Source organism: Myotis brandtii, unplaced genomic scaffold (assembly GCF_000412655.1).
Source record: "Myotis brandtii unplaced genomic scaffold, ASM41265v1 scaffold8957, whole genome shotgun sequence".
NCBI lineage: Eukaryota > Metazoa > Chordata > Mammalia > Chiroptera > Vespertilionidae > Myotis > Myotis brandtii.
This window is the reverse complement of record NW_005371675.1, coordinates 4407-10119: the sequence shown is the minus strand read 5'-3', so window position 1 is coordinate 10119 and position 5713 is coordinate 4407. Positions and strand designations below refer to the sequence as shown.

At 41.3% G+C, this 5713-nt stretch overlaps 1 long non-coding RNA gene across 1 annotated transcript; it reads left to right on the top strand.

Moving 5' to 3' along the window:
• The first annotated feature begins 237 nt into the window (after positions 1 to 237).
• Positions 238 to 1435, top strand: LOC106724574. The gene is made up of 2 exons (XR_001360416.1): positions 238 to 430; positions 1387 to 1435. It is a non-coding gene; the product is annotated as an uncharacterized LOC106724574 (long non-coding RNA).
• The last annotated feature ends 4278 nt before the right edge of the window (positions 1436 to 5713 follow it).

The window sequence follows — 5713 nt, the reverse complement described above, 5'->3', positions numbered from 1 at the left end:
TGCAGACTGAAGGGTCCCAGGTTCGATTCCGGTCAAGGGCATGTACCTTGGTTGCGGGCACATCCCCAGTAGAGGGTGTGCAGGAGGCAGCTGATCGATGTTTCTCTCTCATTGATGTTTCTAACTCTCTATCCCTCTTCCTTCCTCTCTGTAAAAAATCAATAAAAAAAAAAAAGAATGGGATATGAAAATATTGACAATTTTTAACAACTGAGTTTTCTACCTTAATATTTATAAAACGTGCATTTTCCTTCTAATTAGGCACATCCACTATGCTGCTTACTAGAATAAACTGTGCAAATTGGCCTGATGTATGTACTAAGGAAAATGTTACTGAATTTCCTGTTGTAAAGATGTACAAGGAAGGCGAGAACCCAGTATCTTATGGTGGTATGTTAGGAACTGAAGATCTCCTAAAATTTATCCAGCTGTAAGTATGCAGCTTCACCCTAAGATTTGTAAACATTTAGGTCTATAAAATTTCTAATTACCACATGTTGTTGACACACTCTGAATGGATTAAGATGGATACTAGAACGGAAATCACAGGCTGAGCATTGATGAGTAGAGCTCATCCACATACCATCACTTTTGGGGAGATAGAAATTTTGTTTAATGAGAGTAATTTTTTGTTTGTTTGTTTAGAATAGTATTTGTCTTTATTTTTTTGGATGTTTATCTTGCGGCATATAGTCTTTTCTAAGTTCAGTATTTTTATTTTTTTATAAGCTGAAAAGTATTTAAAAATGTATTTATTAAATTGATTGGGGTGACATTGGGCAACATGAATATATAGGTTTCATGGGTGGGTTTCTATGTTACAAGATCTGAATATTGCACTGCATGCCCACCACCCAAAGTCAGATCTTCTCCTGTCACCTTATATTAGGACCCCCTTCTCCCCCACCCCCTTCCCTCTGGCAATCACCACACTGCTGTTTGTGTTCATGAGTTTCAGTTTTATATCACACACATGAGTGAAATCATATGTTCTTAGCTGCTTCTGACTTATTTCACTTAGCATAATGTTCTCAAAGTCCATCCATGTTGTTGCAAATCGTGCTATTTCATCCTTGCTTATGGCTGAGTAGTATTCCATTATATGTACCAACCACATCTTCTTTATCCACTCCTCTATCATGGGACACTTTGGTTGTTTTCATGTCTTGGCCACTGTGAATAATGCTGCAATGAACATAGGAGTGCATATATCTTTGCAAATACATGATTTGAAATTTTTCAGGTACATACCCAGGAGAGGGATTGCTGGGTTGTATGGTAGCTCTAGTCTTAATTTTTTGAGGAATCACCTGATTGCTTTCCATAGCTGGTGAAAAGTGTTTTTAAAAATTAATTTTGTATACATATATATCTATATTCATCTAGCAACAGGATTTCATGTCCAGTGAACATAACATCTATCCAAGAAGCAGAAGAATATTTAACTGGGGAATTATATAAAGACCTGATCTCCTATTCTGGTGTGTCAGTACTGGGACTATTTAGTCCAACCATGACAACAGGTAAGTAGAATTGAATTTTAAATTATACAATACTTAGTTAAAAACTCATTTACTAGTTTGTTTTTTTAAAAAGAATTACTATCTTTTAAAATTACAGAGAACTCATAGAGGATTTTGAAATACAGAGAAATTTGAAGAAAATTAAAATCTATAATCTAATTATTTGGAGTTGCTAAATTTTAATGTAATTTCTTCCCTCTTTTTCTGTGTACCTCTTTATTGCATATTTTATATGTCTTAATGTAATTGGGCTAGTACTGTATATCCAAGTTTGATTCTTGCTGTTTTTGTTTAACAGTACTTGGGTGTATTTTTCCAGGTGAGTAATATTCTTCAGAAACATCATGGCTGTATAATTTTTGAACTGTCTAGCAATAATATTTGTTGTTTCCTTTTTTCTTTTTGCTGTATATAAAGGACAGTTTCTTTATGAGTTTTTGTGTGGATTTTAGACTGTTTAGTGGGTATACTAGTAGATCCCCAGTATAGGAATAACTTTGTCTTCTATAAAATATATGTGCTACTTATTTTTAAAAATGGGGTTTTATTGCCTCTCTAATGAATTATTGTGAGATTTTTATATAATAAGGATATTAATCTTTTGTCATTTTGTTCCAGTTATTTTCCCCCAATTTATTGTTTGCTTTTTGGCTTTGCTTAATAATAATTATACATGTAGCAATATAACATTGTTTTCAGGTTTATCGATTTTGAGATTTCTTCCATTTCTTTTAGCTATTGAAATCCCCTATGATCATTATCAGTTAATATTCACCTGTATTTTCTTCTGGCTTTATATTTTCCTACTTTGATTTCTATTATCTTTATGCTTTGAATATTTTTCTTTTTAAAAAATTGTGATGAAATACACATCTTAACTATTTTTAAGTGTGTAGATAGATAGTGTTAATTATATTTACATTGTTGTGCAACTAATCTCCAGATATTTTTCATCTTGCAAAACTGAAACTATGCCTACTAAATAACATTGCATTTTCCCTAGTCCCTGGCAACTAACTACCATTCTACTTTCTGTCTCTATGAATTTGACTGTTCTAGGTACCTCATATACATGGAATCATACAGTATTTATTTTTTTCTGGCTGGCTTAATTCACTTAGTATAATGTCCTCAACATTTATCTGTTATAACATGTATCAGCCTTTCCTTTCTTTTAAAGGCTATCTATATAATAAAGACCCAGGGTCGTAATGACCGAAGGCTTGACCAGACCGGAAGTCAGTGCTGAGTTGCTGTGGGGACTCAGCACTGACTGGGCCGCTGTGGGCGCCCTGACCTAGTACTGACTTCCTAGGGGGCTGCGGATCAGACTCGGAGAGAGGCCTGCAGAGAGAGAGGCAGGGTCTGATCCTTAGCCTCTGTGGCAGCTGTTGATCAGAACTTGCCTCTCTTTCTCTCCTGTCCTGGCCAACAGCCGCACCTCCATTTCTCTCCAGGCCTCCACCAGGGCTGCTGATCAGCCCCGTCTTTCTGATCAGGCCCCGTTGATAGGCCCAGAGATGCTGACTGGCATAGAAACTGACCAATCAGAACCAAATCTGGGTGAATGTAAGGAGCCAATGGCTGCTTAGGAGGCAGAGCTTTTGACGCTTATTGGCATAAAAACTTACCATTCAGAACCTATTCTGGGTCAACTGTGAGGAGCCAATGGCTGCCTAGGAGGCAGAGCTTTTGACACTGACTGGCATAGAAACTGACCAATCGGAACCAAATTGGCTGGCAGGGGAGAGCAGTTGGGGGTGATCAGGCAGGCAGAGGCAGTTAGGGATGATCAGACCAGCAGGGGAGAGCAGTTAGGGTCGAGATCAGGTCAGCAGGAGAGGGCATTTGGGGGCAACCAGGCTGGCAGGGGAGGGCAGTTGAGGGTGAGATCAGGCTGGCAAGGGAGGGCAGTTAGGGGTGATCAGGCAGGCAGGCAGAGGCAGTTAGGGGCAATCAGGAAGGCAGGCAGAGAGGTTAGGGGCGATCAGGCTGGCAGGCAGAGAGGTTAGGGGCAATCGGGCAGGCAGGCAGGTGATTGGTTAGGAGCCAGCGGTCCCAGATTGTGAGAGGGGTGTCTGACCGCTGGTTTAGGCTCAATCCCTGTGGGATGTCCCCTGAGGGGTCCCCGATTGGAGTGGGTACAGGCTGGGCTGAGGGAACCCCCCCTTCATGCACAAATTTCATGCACTGGGCCTCTAGTCCTATATAATAAAAGAGTAATATGCATATTGACCCTAATGGCAGAATGACTGGGAATGACCGGACACTATGATGTGCAATGACCACCAGGGGACAGACACTCAATACAGGAGCTGCCCCCTGGTGGTCAGTGTGCTCCCACGGGGAGCTCCACTCAGCCACAAGCCGGGCTGACGGCTGCAAGTGCTGCGGCAGTGGCGGGAGCCTCTCCCGCCTCCTCGGCAGCGATAAGGATGTCTGACTGCAGTGAGCAGGCCTAAGCCGTTAGTTGGATATCCCCCGAGGGCTCCCGGGCTGCCAGAGGGATGTCTGACTTCCAGCTTAGGCCCAATGCCCTGGGGAGCGGGCTTAAGTCAGCAGGTGGATATACCCCGAGGGGTCCTGGACTGAGAGAGGGCACAGGCCGGTCTGAGGGATTCTCCCCCACTCCCAAGTGCAAGAATTTTCATGCACTGGGCCTCTAGTCCTATATAATAAAGAGCTAATACTGCTAATTAGACCAAACAGCAGAATGACCATCCAGATATCCTTCTGGACGACCATCTGGACCAGTGGTCGGCAAACTCATTAGTCAACAGAGCCAAATATCAACAGTACAACGATTGAAATTTCTTTTGAGAGCCGAATTTTTTAAACTTAAACTATATAGGTAGGTACATTGTTATTAACTTTAGGGTACTCCTAAGGCTTAGGAAGAGCCACACTCAAGGGACCAAAAAGCCACATATGGCTTGCGAGCAGCAGTTTGCTGACCACGGATCTGGATGCAGCCGGGGCTGCAAGGGCTGGCCAAGGCAGCCGGGGCTGCGCAGGTTGGCTGAGGCTGTGAAGCTGCGAGGGTTGGCTGAGGCAGCCAGGGCTGCAAGGGCCAAGCCGGTTTCATGAATTTCTTGCATTAGGCCTCTAGTATGTATATAAAACACTTTATTTATCCATTCATCTATCAGTAGACACTTGGTTGTTTCCACCTTTTGGCTATTATCGATAATGCTGCTCTAAACATCTTACCTAATAATAGACAAACATGTAAATTAGCCATCCCTCTGCTACGCTCACCAGCCAATCAGGAGAGTATGCAAATTAACCCAACAAAGATAGCGGTTAATTTGCATACGTAGGGGCAAAGTGGCAGAGCGAAGACTGAAGGCTCCGGCCAGAGTCGCGAAGACTGAAGGCTCCGGCCAGAGCCGCGAAGACTGAAGGTTCTGTCCGGAGCGAACGCCTGGGTCCCAGGTGCCAGAGGAAAACCGGTGCCGGCAGCCAGGGGAAGGGAAGGCCTACTGCATGAATCTCTTCGTGCAATGGGACTCTAGCAAGGAAATAATCAGCTATCTAAATAAAAAGTTTTAACCACTATTAATATTTTTGAGATGTAATATTATGGTGACCTACAATATTTAGGTGTTAACTATAAACATATTTTAATTGCATAAAATAAGATACATTAATTTAGTAATACTGCTTTTTTCCACTATTACATTTTACTGGTTTTATTTACATACACAAATATATACATATATACATATGCATATATAACCCTGTCAGCAAGAGTTAATAAACAAGAACACTAAACATTAACTAAAAGCACTCCTAACCCCTAGATCTTAGTTTCTAAATTCAATGTCCCATTAAAAGGAACCTGGACTCCTTGGAGAAACGACTAATTCCAGGAGTGGGGCTGGGAACATCTTGTGTCAAAAGGACATATTCAAAGAATAATGAACATGTCAGAAACACATAGGAGTCAGATTGAAGGGGTTCCCACTGACCAAATTTGAGCAAACTAATGATAGTAACTGATCATAACCCATTGAATAAAATAAGAACTCAGGTGTCCACACTGATAAACAGACAAATGAGAAAGGAAAGCTCTTACAGCTAATAAATGTAAAAAGAATAATGGAGTTAGAACTTTTCCACTTGGCAATCATCATAGTAATAACTCTTTCAATTCTAAAACTGAAGTGCAAAATTATGAGAAACAGGCC